Source organism: Juglans microcarpa x Juglans regia, chromosome 1S (assembly GCF_004785595.1).
Source record: "Juglans microcarpa x Juglans regia isolate MS1-56 chromosome 1S, Jm3101_v1.0, whole genome shotgun sequence".
Taxonomy (NCBI): domain Eukaryota; kingdom Viridiplantae; phylum Streptophyta; class Magnoliopsida; order Fagales; family Juglandaceae; genus Juglans; species Juglans microcarpa x Juglans regia.
The window spans coordinates 12,781,286-12,787,453 of NC_054595.1; positions in this window are offsets into that span (position 1 = coordinate 12,781,286).

Below are 6,168 nucleotides of genomic sequence, written 5' to 3' on the forward strand. Positions count from 1 at the left end.
CTTTGTTTTCCCACACAAGCCCCCATCACCGCTAACACCACCCGTTTTAATTTTAATTTTAATTTTTGGTTCATTATTTTAATAGCTTCTTAAGTATTACACGTCCACTTCTCTTTTATCATCTTACAGCCGAAAAAAATACATAAATATTACGGGAAAAATTAAAAAAGAAAAGAAAAAGAAACTTCGGAAAATAAAAATGCTAGATTTTAGAAGATGATAGACCAAATTTATAAATTCGGCAACATTTAATAAGAGACTTTGAAAATTTCAACTAAGCTCTTCTAGTAAAATAAGGTTGGATGATGATTTCTAATCCTAAATCTCTGGTAGCTCAGATGCTAAAAGAGAAATATTTTCATAAAAAATACTTCCTCACTGCCATTCTAGGCCAAAAGTCATCTTTTCTTTGGCAAAGTTTCTTGGCGGCTAGACCTTTGCTTAATGAGAAGGGTCTGATATGGACAATAGAGGAAGGGGAAACAACTGGCATTTGGAAGGATAAATGGCTTTCCAAGTAGAACACTCTCAAGCCCCAAAGCTCTTTCAAATTCATGCATGCTGACACCAAAGTCTCCCTCCTAATAGACAAACCAACAAACCAATGGAAAGAGGACCTAATCTCACAAAAGAGGAAGCTTACCTGATCAAAACAATACCACTAAGTCATTATCTTAGCCCAGACATATTATAATGGAGATGCACTACCTCAAGGCAGTTCAGTGTCAAAAGTGCCTATATCTAGTGACAGAGTTAGAAAATCAAAAGTAAGGTCAATCTTTAACTCTCCAAACATCACAGGCCCTATGGACGACAAAACTTTGGAATCTAAACATCCCTAATGCAGCCAAATCCTTCCTTTGGAGAGCCTGCCTAAATTCTTTACCTATCTAAATCAATTTAGTGAGGAGAAAAATCATTGAAGATCCTACTTGCCCAATTTGCAAGCAACAACCTGAATCTATTGAACACATTCTATGGGAATGCCCCTCAGCAAGAGACACTTGGGCTCAGAGTACCAGGAAACTGCAGAAAACAATCCCTTTCTTTCATAATTTTGCAGAGTTAGTAGATGATTTTGTTAAATGCCTAGAACAAGAGGACCCGATGTCCTTTGCCATTACATCATGGCTCATTTGGAAAAGGAGGAATAACTTGATTCTCAAGGGACTATTCTCTCATCCAACAAATATTAGCCAGCAGCAATCAAGACAACTGGTGGAGAAGCTACATCAGATTTCACAACAGAAGAGGACACAAACAACCACCTGCCAGCAGCTAACTAAATGGGAAGCTCTACCCAAAGGCAGCCTAAAACTGAATTGGGATGCAACCATAGACAAAATAACTTGCAAGATAGGAGTGGGAGCATTCATTAGAGACGGGCAGCGTCGAGTTCTAACCACCCTCATAATGAAGCATGATCTCTACCAAGACCCATTAATAGCAGAGGCCTATGCTACTCTACAGGCCTCATTGTTCTGCAAGTCCTCAGGCTACAAAGACATCATCATGGAAGGTGATTCCTTACAGGTTGTAACAAGTCTCAACTCACCAAATGACTCAATCACTTATGCAGGCAAGTTAATAGCAGATACCAGGGAAACTTTCAACTCTTTCACTCATTGGTCAGCAAGGCATATTTTTAGAGCAAATAATTCTATTGCTCATGCCTTGAGTAAGGATGCTCTATGCATCAGTGGTTATACCACTTCTTTTGATTCAATACCAATTTGTATTCACTCTTGTTTAACATCAATCAATATAGGCCATTGCAATTTAAAAAAATAAAAATAAAAAAAATAAGCATTTAGGCATTTCTCATACCCATTCAATATTATAATGCCTCTGACCTAATTGGCATAACTTCCAGCCTCCAAAATGGAGGTTTGGAGTTCGAAACCCTCTTCCCAACTCAAAAAAATAAATAAAATATTATAAGGTCGGCACAATTTGTCTTTCTTGAAAACTCATAAAGAATCCTTTCCAATGTGGTTAAGCCAACATGTTGGTTCTTTGAATATGAAGAAATACTTGGGCCTACCATCTCTTATTATAGATAAAAAATGATAGTTTTTCAAAGAATTATTGAAACTGTGAGCAAGAGGTTGAAAACTGGAAAATTAAATTTCTCTCACAAGCTGAAAAAGAAATATTGATCAAAGCGGTTATCCAAGCCATTCTTATATATACCATGAGTGTGTTTTTAGTACCAAAGGCATTGTGCCAAAAGCTTAATAGTATAATGTCTAACTTCTGGTGGGGATCTCAAGATAACAACTCTAAACTACACTGAAAAGCTGGAATTATATAAGTAATGGCAATAGGGCTGCTTTCATGATAAGTAATGGCAAGAGGATCTCAAGATAACATCTCCAAACTATTTTAATGCAGCCACTAAATTTTTGTTCACATCCTAAAGTAGCAAAGGCAAGAGGACTGCTTTCAACTGCTTTCTTTTGCAAGGAACTTGGTTTACAAAATGTCAGGTTTGAAGGTGACTCTAATCAGGTTGTTAATGCTATCTCAAATCAAGGAAAGCAAAATGGAAAGTTTGGATGCTTATTGGAGGATGTTCACAATATAATTACTGATACAAGATGGAAAATCAAACATGTCAAAAGGCAAGCTAATAATGTTGCAGATAGACTAACGAAAGAAGAAGTTGTAATTTGTAATGAGATAATAGACATTGACAATGTGAATCCATGTATCTAGACCCTTGTAATGGCTGAAAGTCATATTTCAAGTTTTATGGAATGAAAGCTTATCAGTTATCTAAAAAAACATGTTTTTGTTGGAGCATCTTTGTACTTGTAATGACTAACATTTTCAATATTAATACGGAGTATTTGTTATTAAAAAAATGAAATATTTTAACTATTAAGGGATTTCATAAAAATAAATTTACAAATTGGCGTGACTTAATGTGGTACATCATTGTAAATTTACTCTTGTTGTAAAGTAGATCAACGAATAGCATGAAATATCGGTTGGTAAGTTTACTCTTATAAAGTCCACTTGTGACCGTAGTACTTCTCATAAAAAATATAAAAAATCCAAATAATTCCAAAGCATGAGATTCCTAAACAAAAATGGAAACATTTAGCCTCTTTTATTTTCGCAGATAAGATGAGCTGAGATAAAAATTGAAAATTGAATAAAATATTGTTAGAATATATTTTTTTTAATATTATTATTGTTTTGGGATTTGAAAAAGTTGAATTTTTTATTTTATTTTGTGTGAAAATTTAGAAAAGTTGTAATGATTAGATGAGATGAGATGAAAAGTTTTATGAAAGTGAACGAAGCCAATCATAATATGCCTTTCAATATTTGAAGAAACAACTTCTAAACTAGTGAAAGTAATAATAGATACACCTTCTAAAATAGAAAGGAAAATTTGCTATGTTTTTTTAGTTATTTTATAAAAGTTATCTTTATTTTGAATATAATTGAGAAAAAGAAGAAGTTACATCTCTATAATTTTGTACACAAAGTTTGAGTTAACTTCTATTTGAAAGTCATGGTAGTGCATTCTACTTTAAGGCCTTGTTTGGGAACATAAGATACTCTCAAATATTCTTATAACTTCCTTTTCAAATATCACTCAAATACAAAATATTTTTCAATTTCAAATATTCAATTTTTTCATCTTATCATTAATCATTATCCAAACACAAAACTCAATATAATTTTTCCAAACTTTCAAACAAAACACACAAAAAATAATACAATTTTTTCAAATTTCAAAATAAAAATAATTTTTTAACTTTATAATATTTGTATTCAGTTTTTTCTTGCTCATTTTATAAAATCTAATAAAACATTTTAACTCAAACCATTTTACTACTATTCACAAACTATTTAACTACTGTTTACAGAATTTTAAGATATTCTAAAATGAACTATTAGAATAACTCCAATTCTAATATGTCCAACATTGTATTTCAATAACAAAAATTCTATGTGCAGTCACTTTTGTATTTTTTTGCGTATTTTATTAATGTGATTAGCTGAGTCACTTTTTTAATATAAAATAATCGCTTTATCACATCAGTAGTGTGCTCAAGGAGGTGGTGTGCACAAGGAGTACGCAAAAATGATTGTATATAACAGAACTCTTTCAATAAATAGATCTACATTTCTCCATATATTTTTTAAAAAAATTATCGAGAACGATCCACCTATACATGCTTGATTGCTAGTTTAATAAAGAAAAAACCCTTCTAAAGTAATAAACCATATTTTTACTCCCGTCAAACTTTGGGAAGATTTTCTATTTCCTATTTGGACTTTTGCCTTTTTTTTTTTTTAATATTGACTTTCTACCCTAATTCTCATTTATTTCTAAAAAAGAAATCGGATGCATCCTATCATTCCCTAAGATCATATCCATTTCACCTTAAAAAAATAAGTCTCATCGCTTTCTGTACCTCCTAATCTTTTGCTTGTCGCCCTGCTTCTCAAATCAGACTCACGTAGTGAAGTTATTCTCCATAATATGTAGAGTAAAGGGAATGTACAATGAAAGATTTTTTTATTTTTTTTCTTTCCTTTTTCCTTATCAGGAAACGAGTTTGTTACCAACACGGAATGTGTATGCCTCACCAACAGCTTTTAGAAAGTGGCCAACATGACAAATGGCAATTTCTTCAATTTGAATTCTTAGATCCCTTTTACTTCCGACAAAAAGAAAAAAAGTTGCGTATTCTTTCTCCTTTATGTTGGTGCATAACAGATATTAATTTTTTCAAGCATGGCTTTAATGATGCATATTTACATTGTGAGAATTGCGCCGAAGTAAGCAAAGAGATCCACTTTCAAGAATGAAGGGTTAGCAAAAAAGAAGCAACTGGGCTGGCGATGTGTGGCCAAACCAAAAGTAAGGTGAGCATCATATTGTAGAAAGCTTGGTTGATACAGTATAACACCAGGTGAGAAAGGACTTTTCACCCTGTGTCGGGCAGCAAACATTGTGCCGACTGACCGTAAAAGGACGAGAACAAGTTAAAGAGGCTGATAGTTCTAGAAAATGATGGCTCGCAGGACAAGGGCAAGCAACGGTTAAGGACAAGAATGATACGGACGTGAGAGCTCTCCGAAACAGCATGGAGGTGCTCAGAGGCGACATGTGTCATACACAGAAGTCCATACTCCATAAGAGATGTCACATCTAGAGTGAGCCTACAGAAAAAAGATTACAAACCTACATGTCATATCGTCTGATCTCAAAGCTATGGTCCAGCGCCACGTGGGAGACTCTCATTAGAGGACGGAATGTGAGATTTGACCAAAGACAAACTGTAAAGGACATGCACGCCTTATTCGTATCAATCTCTGTCATCTTGCAAGGTTAGAGGACAAATGGATGGACGAGATCAAAAGTCTCATATTCAAGCATATCTGGATTAGACGGACGTCAGAGATACGACTTATAGTCCCACAATTTAAAAGCCATTGGATAATAGCCAATATCTCACTTTTGTGGTTTTCGAGTGTTGAGTCTTACCGTCTGTCGATCATCATGGATGGGTTGAGGAGTCCATGCGCCATTCCTACATCACATTACCAAGAGTTTCATATAGGTAGAGGGATTTCCTGTGATGATTGAGGTAGAACGTCTTCGTATTGGTCTCACTTGATAGCATGGATAGAGAGATTCTTTGAGTTGATCATGTGTGATGTCTTTGAGTCGGTTGACCAAGTAGAAAGATTCATCGGGTTGATCATATGTGTTGTCTTTAGGTTTGTGAGCTGAGTTGAGTGATTTCCCGAATCGATGGGTTTAGATTGGGTGAATGAGCCCACACGTCGGCCGGATAGAGTGAGTCCCCAAGTTGAATGGGTGGAGTGACTTCCCACTGAGAATTTATATGATGATATATTGAGTACTTTATTTGATAAGAGAGTGATTCCTCACTGTGAGGGCTTTGTCAGCGCAATGAGACAAACCACCACTGGAGTTAAGTGGAAAGAAAGATGAAGGACCACTCCATTGGTTTGGTGAAAAATAGTTATGGGTGCAGCAAAGTGTAGCTAGTCCAATGCGAAATGGAGATGAATGTCTTGCCTTATTGTACGCAAGGTAGAAAAGTCACCTACTATGAAGGCAAGAATGGGGAGTTGAAGAGGCTGATGACTGTGATGAGACAAAAGTTACCAACC